General features: G+C 37.9%; 1 non-coding gene across 1 annotated transcript; it reads left to right on the top strand.

Annotated features, from left to right (window-relative positions):
* Positions 1-893: 893 nt before the first annotated feature.
* Positions 894-1,055, top strand: LOC125799219 (U1 spliceosomal RNA). Its single transcript, XR_007438047.1, has one exon. It is a non-coding gene; the product is annotated as a U1 spliceosomal RNA (small nuclear RNA).
* The last annotated feature ends 14,529 nt before the right edge of the window (positions 1,056-15,584 follow it).

A 15,584-nucleotide genomic window follows, 5' to 3' on the forward strand; every position in this document is an offset into this window, starting at 1 on the left:
CTCTCTTACCGCGCTTTCGGCTCCTCGCGCAACGCTTGCGGAGAGACCTCTTCCGGCTAGCAGGCTCAGGAAACGCCGCGGATCTTAGCAGGCCTAGCGCGCGTAGCTCCGCTCGTAGACCGTCTGTAAGTACAGATTTTTGTTGATTTTTTATGAACAATCATATGTTCCTTGGTATTTTGACAACGCAGAGGCGCCACCTGCGCTCAACACATGTGCACCTTTTCTTGTTACACACACATACATAGGCACAGCAGTGCACAAACCCAACTTTTTTTTTTATTAACAGTAAATAGAATACACAATAAAATAACACTGCTGTTCCCATAAATGACCTGCTCATGCACCTTCACAGCAATGAACAAGCAGGTCAGTTTCCTCCGCTGAGAAGCGCAGAAGCGCTGTGCCGTTAAAATAGCAATCCGCCAAAGTCAGAGCACATCTGGTTCCAATCAGTGACTCACTGATTGGTTTATTTCATGTGACACCCAAAACACACACTGCGCAAGGCGTATTTTTGGCATTTTGGCATCAATCCACCCAGAAAGAGAGAGCAAGTCCAGTTATGCATACAAACCAGTGATCAAACTGAAATCATAGTGATAGCTCCTTAGACCACTGGACCACCCAGAGCTCATCCTTCGAGTTATATTTAATTTCTATTCTTTTGCAAAAAAAATAAAAATAAAGGTATGTTTAAAGGATAGCACTTAACTGTTTTTATAAATTAACTTTTAACTTTTCATTTTCAGTTCCAAAGTTCGCAGGACTTATTTATAGAATGCAAGAGATTTTATTAAATGTTCCATTGGAAGCTTCTGTCATTTATTTTTGTGTGAAGGACACAGTGAATGTTTTCTTCTGATGACTCCTCCATGACCTGGCAGGGGTGGTTACTTACCTGGCAGGGGTGATACCATAATTATAAAGGTGGTTTGCCCAGGGTGAGGCTCAACCACTGCACTTCAGCTGTGCTGACCTTTGCGAATTCCCCAAATGTGAGAATCTGGACTGCATCATTTCTGGTAGTGAGGGACTGCATTTGCACTCTCCACTAATATATATTTTTTTAAGGTGCAGTGAGGGCTTAGGGCAGTTAGAGAACCAGGTAATGCATGAGAGGGTTGCTGGTTCAATGTGCCCATGATATCACTGTGAATGTTCACTAATTTGTACATACAGCAAATTAAAATTGAATCAGTTTATCTGATTTTGCTATTTATAGACAGATTTTTGATTAAAATGAACATTGCTGTTTTATTCTATAAACTACCGACAACATTTTTCCCAAATTGCAAATAAAAATATTGTCATTTAGAGCATTTATTTGCAGAAAATGAGAAATGGCTGAAATAACAAACAAAGATGCAGAGCTTTCACACCTCAAATAATGTAAAGAAAATATATTCATATTCATAAAGATTTAAGAGTTCAGAAATCAATATCAGGGTGGAATAACCCTGGTTTTTAATCACAGTTTTCATGCATCTTGGCGTGTTCTCCTCCACCAGCCTTACACACTGCTTTTGGATAACTTTGTGCCACTCCTGGTGCAAAATTCAAGCAGTTCAGCTTGGTTTGATGGCTTGTGATCATCCATCTTCCTCTTGATTATATTCCAGAGGTTTTCAAATTGGTAAAAAAAAAAAAAAAAAAAAATCTAGAGCTGTGTGTTCCCTATATGGATGGGTTAAGGGCATTGGCTTTTATCTGTGCATACAGCACAAGTACGGTAAATATGATTGTCTTAAATGTATTTTTTTGTGCATGTACAACAGTACAGTACAGTTAAACTGTGCACCACCACTCTCATAATAGGCAATCTGTACAATGGACCAGACTGTTGATGGGCTTTTGATTTATGAAAATGTGCCCTTGCCCGATTATCTGTCTGCAAGTGAATAAAGTATCAGATCATGCTGCTGTTCAGAACACACCCAATAACCTTTCAACAAATTAATTTCATTACAAACTATCTCCACTTCCATTTGCGAGAACAAATGTGATATTAACTGAATCTTTAGGATCAGCACTTTCAGCTGATTTTTATCTGCTTTATTCGCTGAGCAAGTCATGAGGAATAAAGTGATATGTTTTTGCTATTGCTGGAAAAGAGGTCAATAAAAATAAGGGCAATCAAGGCATTTAGCTTTGAGCGGATGTTATGAATCATTGCCCATGCTATTTTTGCAGAATGAATGCAAATAATCCTCTATGTCTCTGCCCAGGCTTTCCAAAAACAGCATTAAATTAGGTCAAATCTCATTATTTCAACACTACAATTGTCCTTCCTGTGTGTGAGTGGTTGGATGAACTGGCAATAAAACTAAAATAACCCAATAATGTTCTACTCTCACTGTGTATGTGTGTATAATGACACATTATAAAATTACTCATATATTGTGTGCAGTGCAAAACAGATATTTTTAGTCATTGTTTCACCACTATACTTTTGCAACTTCTACGATTCCACAGTAGAAATTCCAGCATTATTGTGTGAGAGCAGTTTTAACCTCTATTTCATGGTCCTGAGTGATACTGCCTTCTATAAAGCAGTGTTTTCAATGGAAAAAATAATAGCAATAGGTTACTTCCAGGACGTACACACTCACCATGAATAAATATACATAAAAAAGTATTTGCCCCCTTACAGATTTATTTAGTTTATGCCTATTTTTTAAGATTACTTAAAATACTTTTTTTTTTTCATGTTATCAAACAAACTTTAATATCAGACAAAAATAACCTGGGTAAATATTAAAAAAGCACTTTATAAATGATGATTTAATTTGTTAAGGGGAAAACATTTAATCACACTGATTAATCACACTTTTTTTGGAAAGCTGAGTTAAATTTCACTACTAACCACAACCAGGCCTGGTTACTATCAGACCTGTAGAATCAGGACCACTTCGTGTCGGGCTGAGATTTCCCACCTAATTCCTCGGTCGGGCTCCAGAAAGTAGTCTGAAATGTAGGCATCTGTTTTTTAATTATATTTTTATTTCATATAAAGCTATGGTGTGAAAATCACAATGTTGCTAAGTAACCAATTATTATTGTTTACAAAAACGAATGAAATAACGAAAACTGAAAGTGAAAAAACATTTGTGTTAACTGAATCTAATAAAAATGATAATTAAAATAAAAAAACATAACTAACTGGAACTGTATTGTGTGTTTATAAAACGAACTACAACGAACTGAAATTACTGATAGAATACCCTTTTTTTCGTGTTTAATTTATTTATAAGCACTGTTTTCACTCCCGGAGTTGTACAGCGGGCGGTGTTGTGCCGATTCTGTTCGCGAAGCAGAGTCGGATTCAGCAGGGAGTCGGATACGGCACAGCAGCGGCAGCGCGCTGCACCTCGTGATCCGTGGCATTAGTTCTTGGTTAAAGCGCTCGCTCTAGCCGCAAAATATGACAGAAAACACTGAGAAACTGTGTGTGAGAACACAGTGAGAGCTATTATTCACAAATGGAAAAAAAAACATGGAACAAGAGGGCATGGACAACTCATCCAGGAGGTCCCAAAAAAGAAACCAGAACAACATTTAAAGAACTGCAGATCTCACTTGCCTCAGTTAAGGGCAGCCTGATGGTCTATGGTATTTATGTTTATCTGCTTCCAATAGTTTCAATAGAAAGGGAATTCTCATTTTTTGTCTGTCCTGTCTTTTTTGCCTCTTTGAGACAGAACAATTGATCACGATTCTCAGAAGATTCTAAACTGTGAATGAATGTGTTCTTGTGTACTCGAGCTGTGTCCTTCAGCAGTTACCACAAGATCTTTGATCTTTAACCCCCTACAAATCCTCCACGCCAAATAAATCCATTTCAGACACTTCCCAGCAGAGCGTATGAGAGTTTTAGTCTCTCTCTCTCTCTTTCTTTCTGTCACTATTTCTTTTTTTACACACTGATACACATACACACACAATCACACACACATACACACACACACACACGCAAATGTCTGCATTCATGCACACGCACTGTGCCTCAAACTGACTTGAGGCAATTAGACGACTTCTAGTCAAACTCATTGGGATTCTCTTGAAAGGGTAAGTGAGTCTTCAGAACACTCACAGCTGGCAACCATCACACTGCCCAGCGCTCTCCTCCATTCATTCTCTCCCGACAGCGGCTCAGAGTGCCCACAGGGTTTGTTTTCTTACTGAGGAGCAGTTGTAGATTTCTGACCAATTGGATTCATTCAACTGTGATCAGTTCCGCAGTGTAAAACTAGGCTCAGAACACAACGAGAGCGGTGCTGTTTTAGATACTTACTGGAGAACAGCAACATGGTTTCAGGTAAGTTCATCAGTTTGTAGATAATCTGATATCACTTTATTTGGATGGTTCATTATAGATACAGAGCCTTGCAAAAGTATTCGGCCCCCTTGAACCTTTCAAACTTTTGCCACATTTCAGGCTTCAAACATAAAGATATGAAATTGTAAATTGTAAGTGAGACACAATCATGAAGTGGAAAGAAATTTATTGGATATTTTGGATAACTTTTTTTTAGAAATAATATACTGAAAAGTGGGCCGTGCAATATTATTCAGCCCCTTCACTTTCAGTGCAGCAAACTCACTCTAGATCAGTGAGGATCTCTGAATGATCCAAAGTTAACCTAAATGACTGAGCAGGTATAAATGCACCTGCTAGTCTCAGAGTTCTGTTTAAAGCACAGAGAGCATAATGAAGACCAAGGAACACACCAGGCAGGTCCGAGATACTGTTGTGCAGAAGTTTAAAGCTGGATTTGGGTACAAAAAGATTATATTTTTTGCATCAGCCCAAACAAGGAGAAGACTGATCAGAGATGCAGCCAAGATGCCCAATATCACTCTGGATGAACTGCGGAGATCTACAGCTGAGGTGGTTGACTCTGTCAACAACTGACTCTGGACAACAATCAGTCGTACACTGCACAAAGCCTTTATGGAAAAGAAGTGGCAAGAAGAAAGCCATTTCTCAAAGATATCCATCAAACATCTCGTTTAAAGTTTGCCATAAGCCACCTGGGAGACACACCAATAATGTGGAAGAAGGTGCTCTGGTCAGATGAAACCAAAATCCAACTTTTTTGCCACAATGCAAAATGTTATGTTTGGCATAAAAGCAACACAGCTCATCACCCTAAACACACCAACCTCACTTTCAAACATGGTGGTGGCAGCATCATGGTGTGGGCCTGCTTTTCTTCAGCAGGGAAAGAGAAGATGGATGGAGCCAAATACAGGAGAATTCTGGAAGAAAACCTGTTGGAAACCGCAAAAGACCTGAGACTGGGACTGAGATTTATCTTCCAACAAGACAATGCTCCAAAACATAAAGCAAAATCTACAATGGAATGGTTCACAAATAAACATATTCAGGGGTAAGAATGGCCAAGTCAAAGTCCAGACCTGAATCCAATCGAGAATCTGTGGAACGAGCTGAAAACTGCTGTTCACTAACGCTCTCCATCCAACCTCACTGAGCTCCAGCTGTTTTACAAGGAAGAATGGGCAAAAAAGTTCAGTCTCTCAATGTGCAAAACTGATAGAGACATTCTGTACCCCAAGCGACCTGCAGCTGTAATCGCAGCAAAAGGTGGCGCTACAAAGTATTAACGCAAGGGGGCTGAATAAAATTGAAGGCCCCACTTTCAGTTTTTTATTTCTAAAAAAAGTATAATTTCGTTCCACTCCACGATTGTGTCCCACTTGTTGATTCTTCACAAAAAATTACAATTTCATATCTTTATGTTTGAAAACTGAAATGTGTCAAATGTGACACCTATCCCTAGCCAAAACTCTAAGAGCTGCTGATACGCGCACACAGAAGTATAAACGGGCTCCACTGTGTAGCTCACTCTTGCTGGATATGCGTAGCGTACGGCGTAGGTTCGATTCAGATGTATAAACTGGCCTTTAAGGTTATAGTTGAGTGTATGGTTAGGTCCTTTCAAGAATCATTTACATTTAACTAAGAGTTAAGTTGCATCTGTTACAAATTCAAATGAATGTTAGTCGAATGTTGGTTGAGCGTCTATAAAGGACCATCCAAATAATTTTCTACATACTTCAATAGTAACATCTTTAACTGGCCTAAGCAGAGGCTGTACTAATGTACTACTAAAATATATAAATACAATATTTACACTTATATACAGTATTTACAATCATCAAATAAATGGACGCAAAAAGAGTATCAACCAGAAGAAAGTTCAGTTCTATTCAGAAGGAAAGTAAAGGTTACCAGGTACAGAACATCACATTTAAAAATATACTGTATATATGTAATTTAATATGAGCAACTCTTGGACTTTTGGGATGTGTGACACGTGTCAACAAACTGTGTTTGTTAACGGGCCAAAGGTGTTCAGTAAGGAAATACAAATACCTCATTTTCCTACTTAAGTAGAACTTTGGTTATCTTTACTTTACTGCAGTAATAATTTTTTAGATTGCTTCATTTCTACTCCTTATATTTTAAAAATAGGTTTATTACTCCTATTTCAATTCAGTGTGTTTTCATTCTGGCTTGTCACCATAAAAAAAAAACAGATAAATCGCTCCATTGATAATTTGATTGTTTTTGGATGAAATGTATAAACATATGCCATTGGTTTATACATGACCCATTACACCTACATAGGCTCTGTTACAACAAGGCAATCAAACCAGTCAATTGCATAGGGCCCCCAAAGTTCGTGATGTCTGCAAAATATGAAACTTGGGCCCTCCAAATGCCTTAAAACAGCCCTACACCTACACGTCACATCATAGCCAAGCAAGGGACATTGCAGACGTACATAGCCTTTGTATGATGATGGAAAGTGGCAGAGACTCAGAACACAAGCAAAATGTCTTAATGTCTTAAATAGGTTCAATGAGCATGTTTGCATCTGAAACAGGCAGCTAAGTGCATCACACTGTTATCAACATTAACATTTTGATATACAGTGGTGTGAAAAAGTGTTTGCCCTCTTCATTATTTCTTAAGTTTCAGCACGTTTGTCACTCTCAAATGTTTCACATCATCAACAATTTAGCTAAATATTAGTGAAAGACAACACAAGTAAACACTAAATAAAGGTCTTTAAATCAAGGTTTTCATTTATTTTTTTTAAGGGAGAAAAAAATTCAAACCTACATGGCCCTGTGCGAAAAAGGGTTTGTCTCCTAAACCTAATAACTGGTTGTTCTACCTTTAGCAGCAAACAACTGCTATCAAGCATTTGCTTTAACTTGCAACTTGCAAAGTCTTTTACAGCGTTGTGGAGAAATTTCTGCCCACTCTTATTTGCAAAATTGTTGTAATTCACCCACATTGGACCATTTTCCAGCATGAACTGCCTTTCTAAGGTAATGCCTCAGCATCTCAATAGGACTTTGACTAGACCACTTCAAAGTGTTTACTTTACTGTTTTTTTTTTTTTGTTTTCCTTCAGCCATTCAGAGGTAGACTTGCTGCTGTGTTTTGGATTATTTTTCTGCTGCAGAACCCAAGTTTGTTTCAGCTTGAGGTCAGGTACAGATGGCCAAACATTCTCCTTCAGGATCTTTTCGGTAGATTAGGAAGTTATGGCTTATTTATATCAGCAAGTCTTCCAGGTCCTGAAGCAGCAAAACAGCCCCAGACCATCACACTACCACCACCATGTTTTACTGTTGGTGTGATGTTCTTTTACTAAAATGCTACTAAGATGTAATGGGACAGACACGTTCTAAATAGTTCAACTTTTGTTTTGTTTTTGGTCCAAAGAGTATATTCCCAGAAGTCTAATTGGGTGATTCTAATGAAGCTGCAGGGAACATGTCCAGGACAATTTTTTTTTAATCAATACTTAATTCATAAAAACTCTGATATTGTGTGTAAAGCAAATAGGGAGTACTGTATGGATCAATTGTTTTCATCATTATATAAAATGATTTTTATATAAATTAAATAAAAAATATATGGAAATTCTCATTACCGTTATGTGCCCGTATCCCTTCTTTCTAATTTTAAGTTAAACCATATAAAAATTACTAAGCATATAAAATAAATAAAATAGGGTAAAGTCATTTCAAATACCTATATTTTTACATAATATCATTTTTTTTTTGTTGAACCAAAAGATTTACTTGATTTTAAACAAAATAACTGTGTCTGAACAATTTTTTTTCTCATTACCGTTTAATGATTTCACCCCCCTATAAAAAGTACAATGTGCCTTTAAATTGATTAGCTATCCCATGATGCATCACTTCAGAGAAAAGCTTCAAAAATGAAAAAGAAATCTGTGTTAATATTGATAAAACTGTCCTCAGTTACACTGTCTATTATCATTACCGTTATGGTTTAATACGCATTACTTATTATCGTCATTTACTGTAACGGTAATGAGAATTATTCTGTATCATATAAGATTTAAATGATAATAAAATTCTGTTTTTAAAAAACTATATGAAAAAAATAATCAATATAGTAAAATATGAGAATGAGAATCACCCAATTTTCTTTTTTTTAATTGTGTTCTTAGTTCATAACTTACAGTATGTAATATATTGTAGTTAAATATAGTGTTTTTTTTTTATTACAATTGTACTTAAATTGTGAATTCCAAAAGTGATTGTAGCCATAGGCTACGAGCATCACACACACACAGCTTTTTTTCTTAATCACTGAGACATAATGGCCTGTAGCTGAAGTGACAGTATAAAAGAATGGAGGAAGGTTAGCCCGAGTAAAATTGGAAGAACCGTCACCAACCTGCTGATGATTAAACAAAGTCATTTGGATTAACATAACCTGCGTATGTAAATCATTCCTTCCACTGAATGAAAATGAAGTGGTGAAATAATTCGAATCCCTGAACTGAAGAGCTCAGGTCGACTTGGTAATTTGACTTTCTCTACGCTGAGCTTCAGTGATTTAAAGCGGCGCTGCTGCTCCTCCTCAGGCCTCAGCTCCAGAGTGGAGAGTGAATCAGAGCCAAGCCCAACCATGCCACCATTTCATCCTGATACCACTCTTCCCCAGCCATTAGTCTAATTATCATGCAGCAGGACCATCACAGGCCCTCTGTCCTCCACCAGAAGCCTTAAAAGAGTTGCATTAATAATCAGACAGACCCAAGGAAAAGGAGGGGATCTTTAATTTACAGTGAACATTGTAAACATCAGTAATAGAGGCCGGGCATCATGTGAATTTCTCCTTGAGTCGTTGTTGAGTGCAGCACAGTAAGTGAAGCACAGCGCAACATCAGCCTGATGTGAGAGATTAATGAGAGAAGCAGATGAAGGCCTGCATGCCGCAGGCTTTACAGAGCAGCGGAGATTCCCCCTCCTACATGCTTCCAACTGCATCATGCATGAGCCGGCATGCCATTAAAAATGAAAAAATCACAGACCCCTGCTATCAAAGTCATGCCATGCTAATCCCACTAACCAGCAATCAAAATGCCACATTCTCAAAGGCATATGAGAGCATATGAGCAAAAAAAAAACAAAAAAAAAAGTTAGCATTTTAAATATTCATACAGTTTCTTGTTGATTTCATTAGTAATTGGCTTTCGCTAGCACGGAGAGCACCGAGCAAGGCCTGTGCATCTGCCATGGTGGCGCAAAAGTGTCCACTAGAATGATAAATGCTAATCTTTAAGCAAAGGGACGCTAACGAGCACTGAGCTCAAAGAGAATTGCAGACTATAGAGTGCATATTAAGCAGCTATTTTAATTGCTTTGAAAGTCAATTTGTAGAGATCATTCTGTCACGTTCCGCGCTGTCCAGACAAGAGGCCCGCGAAGACGCTCCGTGCAAGAGAAACAGCCCGCTCCCCTAAATCGTGTCCGTTCAATTAGCATTTAGCACAATCCTGTCTGCAGACAGGATTTCAGTCTTGTTCTTTTCTTTTTCTCCATTTGGGCCAAGGACATCCTTCCTGAAAAAGTCCCTCAATGGCAATGAAAATGTGACAAAATGGGCTCCTTTGTTGAAATTAAACATGCCCAAAGGGAAATGTCTTGTTGATTTTTTGAACCTTTCTGTAAGTTTCAGAGTACATGGGGCTGAATACTGTTGCACATCACAGTTTTAAAATTTGTATTTGATTAAAACTTTTAAAACCATGTATAATTTTCATTTCATTTCATGGTTGTGTGCTACGTTCTGTTGGTCTATTACTTAAAATACAGTATGTATTGATTTTACTGAATCATGTTCAAGCAACTGGTAGTTGTAAACCACACTGATCCAGTAAAGTAACACATAGTATAAACATTATTTTTTTATTTTTTTATTACTAATATCACCTGGAGAAGTCATATAAGAGTTTAGGTAGATAGTATACTCCAGCATTAAATGTTAACGAGCAGGTTGAGGGGTTAAGGAAGGAAATGGTGGAGGCCATTGTTAGTATTGACAAGTTCTTTTTTTGCTAGACAAATTAAAATTGTGGTGATTGCAGTTTGGTTTGGTGACCACTGATAGTTTATGATATTCCAAACACGAGAGGTTCAGAGGTTAGAAAGGATTGTGAATAAGACTATAAGGAATTGGCTGAGGGTTCCATGTTGCCTTACTAGTGTGGCATGGTGTGGAAAAGTTATGTTGGAACTACCACTGACACGATAAAAATAATAAATCCAGTTAACAGGGTCAAAGAACAAACAAGGGGCAGCGTAATGGAGAACCCCGAAAAATGGCTGTAAATGGGCTGACCAACAAGATTGTAAGTTGTTAGTAGATGCAGGCAATAAACTACAAGTCCCAGAGTACATTGCAGGGATGACTTTAAGGCTGGATGTAGTGTTGTTCTCTGAATGCAAACGAAAAGTGTATTTCATAAAGGTAAATGTTCTGCTTGAATAATAGATAAAGTAGATGGAGCAGATAAAAGGAAAAGGATAAAGTATACAAGATTGGTGGCTGAGGTAAGGTGTAAAGAGTGTGGGTGGCAAGCATTTATTTGACTGGTCGAGGTAGGTGCTAGGGGTTTTGTAGCAAATGCTGCCACAAGATTGCTGACTGAACTCAGATTTAGGGGTCGTGTGTTAAAGAAGTTGTGAGGTTAAAATATGCCGTCAATCAGCGAAACATTGATGAATAGAGATGCCTACATAATGACCCCTATGTAGAGGAATAAGCTGGATATAGGTGCTAGCTGTGGGTTTTTTCTCATATAAAAAAATGTTGAATGATGTTATATGCATGCTGCATATAAAACTGTTTCTCAGCCTCCCTTGTCTGCCGTAGCTAGTAAAGTAAAAGCCTCAGAAATTAGAGTTGATAAGAGAGATGTTAGGGTGCCTACGTCAACCAGTGATTTTATGGCTATGCCCACCTTGGCTCAGGACTGCTCACAGGCGCAACTGAACCCCAGGCTAAACGGTGACATTATTTGCATTGCCGCAGGGAGACCGGCGTCACAACGAGCAGTCGCTACTTGTGCTTGCACTGCGGCATTGATAGCATTTCTTGGTCACGGGGCCACTAGAGTGTGACGTTAAGTGAAATTTAAGAGTTGACTTTACCTAACTGTATCTTTATAACTGAGGCTGTATCTCTGAAAACATTTTGTCCTTTGAGTTTTAGAGCTGTAAAATTGACTGTGGGGGGAAGGCAGGTAGGCGTTCTCTGCTGCAGTGCTGTTAGCCAATCAGAGGTGATGGATTTGCATGTATGAATATTCATGAGCAAGAGCCAAAATCCTTTCTTTCCTTCTTCAGAGACCAGTAATTGAATGATCTAAAGCAGGGCTAAATAGAAACACCTGAGCTCTTTTTTTTTCCACACAAAATGGCTCACGTAGCTTTCATTCAACTAGACTCTGTAAAATGAATTAAAAGTCATTGGAATGAGACCTTGAAGTAGTGTGGCGAGGTTGGTTGTTTGTTGATATCATTAAGTACCTTGTCACAGTTTTGGTTAGTTTTCTCTGTAAATTTGAACACTTGGCATTTAAGGCAATGGACCGTGAATACAGTGTTATGCTGTGCTTCTGGATCTTTGTCAAGCCAGTATCAGATTGTTCTGGTCATGGTTGTTGTTTGTTGGGTAAATAATCATACATCCTGGATGAGCCCTATGCGTATATTCCAGTGGTTAGGTGCAGGATTTATAATCTTCTTGTATTCTATTACCATTATGTTACCTAAAATCTAAGTATTAGATCACTTTTAATTCAGTACAAAATGTTAAATAAAAGTAGCCATATTCTCTGAATAGTCCTCTTCATTGCCTGCTCCCAAAGAAACATTTGTCTTTATGGAAGGCTAGCAATAAAAAAGAAATAAAACCCCACAATAAACCTTTCTTTAGATCAGGACAAAGTAGAGGTAGCAAAGAAGAAAGCAGAGAAAAATAATGTTACAAATAGAGGCACTCTCCGACAGAAGAAAGTTACATTTCCGACGCCGGCTGTGAGTATGCTGAAGTGCCAGTCATTTTCAGCAGCTAGAGCGAGGTCATGTTCCTGCAGGCTCCCCCAGCACAGATTAAACTCTCAGTCACTGGCTCACTCAAGCCTGAAGCGCTCCAGCCATCCAGCTCCCAACACTCCAATCGTCATTCCAATTAAGACCCAGGCCGTAGGGGAGCACAGCTGACCCCCTGCTCTTCCTCCTCCTCCACCAGGTCGGCTACACTCTTGCACATAAACGAGAACCACATGCAAATGGCTGAAGGAAACCTTGCTTCAATAAGAGTCTATATAGGGCGCACATCAGCACTGAAGAGAGTAGTTCACTGCGGTCAAATGCTGGAAGAAATAAAGTGCGAAATCTGATGTTAAGCACAAACAAGAAAAGTACAAAACAAAAAAAGTACACAATGTGGAGATATAGTCAATAAATCATTTACTATTGGTATTTTAATGTAATCATATTAACCACAATGTCGTAATTAATCATAATTAATGCAGATCAGTTAACTTGCTCTTATGTCTTTGTATTTTTGGAAGCTAGAAAAAATAATTAAATATGAACTGTGGTACACATTTTTAAAAAGTGACCATTTTAAACAACATCTTAATATCTTTTAAAAAAAAATGTATTCAAAACTCTTACAGAACTTTCAGTCTTACCTTGTTTGGTCTGGACTTTCAGACTTTTAGACTTTGTCTGATGGAGGGATCTGTAGCAAGTCACGGTGGATCCCTGGCTAATTAGCAGATAAGAGAGATGTAAGAAAAACAATTACTGTAAATATGCAGCGTGGTAGACATTTAAAAAAAATAAACTTTTAATTTATTTAAGTTGAACTATATATTTAGGTTTTCCTATTAGAAATTCTTACAGTGCTTTTACTTTTACCTTGTTTAGTCCAGACTTTCAGACTTCAGTTTTCAGGTCCAAAAAAAGTAGCCAATGTGAAAGCGGAACCACAGTCCAACCAAAAGAGTCAGAATCATGGTCTGGATCTAATGAACCATGGTCCGGTTCATCTGCAGTGTGAAAACACTTTTCTAGATGTATCGGATTAGCCTGCAGACTTCGTCTGATGGTGGGATCTGTAGCAAGTCATGGTGGGTCCCTGGCAAGGAGATGTTAGTACATTCAAATTATAAGTAAATAACAGCTCATTTACATAAAAGTGGCAGAGCCCTTAAATGGCTTATTGTATCTCTTTATGTGATTTATGTGATTTAGTACAAAAAACTTGAAAAGAAACTTGAAAAAATGTTTTTGAAGAGCCCATTGACCTATTCTAACTTGTCTAAAAAGAGACATAATATTTCCTATTTAATATATATATTTTTTCAACTGAATTTGAATCACTTCTACTGGTTCCTCATACAATTTTTAAAATAAAGTTTTTTAAAATTAGATAAATTTAAAAAGAATTAAAAAAATAATAAAATATTTATATGACATTGACAAGACTGCAGGTAAAATATAAAATATGATAAAATGAAATAATAAAACACCCATCCAAAGATGATGCAAACCAGGAATGTTTTTTTTTTTTCTTTTTTTCTGGAAACTGTCGTCTTACATGTACTTGACTTTTCCTTGAAATGTACAATAAAAAAACGAGCATGTCGTATTCAAAAGCTTTCTTTTTTCCTGTGGGTGTTCATGATGTTCTACTCAGAAAAAGCCAGATTCCATTCACATTCGGCCTATTGCTGTTCCTTTCACAACTGGACAATTACAATATTTATGAGGCCTGCTCTTGATGGTGAAGGCTATTTCACCTTTCTGTCCTTCATTCATTCTCTCTCACTCTCTCTTTCTCTCGCAACATTGTTCTGATTTCCTCTCCCTCTCCTTTATTTTTTCTCTCTCCCTCCTCTCTCCTCTCTCCAGTTTCTGATGGATTTATTTTAATGAAAAGCACACCAGAGAATCATTCAACCATTTGCCACTGTAATTTCTACAACACAATGACATGAATAACTATGAGTTGACTGAAGGAAAAGCACTGACAGCTCCAAGAATAAATACATTTATAGAGCCCGGGCCTTAAGAGCCTCTTTCTCCTGCAGTTCCTCACATTTACAATAAATCATCTTAATTGATTGAAGGAAAAATGTCCAGTGCATTGACCTTTGAGAACGGAGGGACAGGGAAGGAGGACTGAGCTTGGTTTAAACAAAGCACAAGAGGGACCAGTGCCCAGTCTTGTCCATGTGAAGCCTAATCATATATTCCTGCCAATAGTTATCAGCGCTGCGTGACATCTTGACCCATGCCGAACCTGTCGTCTGCACCCCAGCACACTCATTACCTTATTACAGTCTGCGCTGAGACGGCTGCAGAAGAGCAATAACCGCACAAGTACCATTGAGATGTCAATTATTAGGTTTAGCGGCGCATCAGACCAGGATGATTCATTCCTGGAGTGCACGCTGATAGAAGATTACCTGTTCTGTTTAGCCATCATTTTCCCTTACGTCTCTCCCAAGGCCATTCTCATCATACCAAACGCCAGAGAACTCTCCTGATGAGGAAAACATTAAGGAGTGCATTAGGGTCAATACTGCAAGATTTCGATTAAACAGCCTGACTCACAGACGCATTCTGATTTTTCACTTTCCTGCTTTAATGCAATGCATTATATCCTTAAATTACTCTTACTCTTAAATTCACCTTCTTTTGAGTTTTATCCATCAGTGCTGTCTCACTACAATCCAAAGATAAGGCTTGTTTAGCCTCTTTCACACATTTACTTCCAACTGGGTATTGAACTGGAAAAGCAGATGGAAAAATTAAAGTTTAAGGGTTGAAATAAAGTCCTGTAAGTTTATTTTTGTACACAATTCATTCTTGTCTGTTAATTCTAAGCTAACCCAAAACAGCCCATGGAGACACATGTTGCACAGACCATTTGTAAATACATACATCACTCTGCCCTTCATTTTAACTCATGATGCCCCTGAGTGACATCTTGGGTCTGAAGAACTCTTGGGTGCAGTTTCAGGACCAGTGATGTGACTTCTTTATCACAACTGAAGAATCATTAATGAACTGAATCAATCATTTGAATTATTATTTAAAGCTGAGTCTGGGTTTTTTATGGTTTCATGCTGGAACATCATTTTTGTCAGGACTTATACAGCAACTATGAACATGTGCAGTCTGGTGAATGAAGGCTCACT

Source organism: Astyanax mexicanus, chromosome 2 (genome assembly GCF_023375975.1).
Source record: "Astyanax mexicanus isolate ESR-SI-001 chromosome 2, AstMex3_surface, whole genome shotgun sequence".
NCBI lineage: Eukaryota > Metazoa > Chordata > Actinopteri > Characiformes > Acestrorhamphidae > Astyanax > Astyanax mexicanus.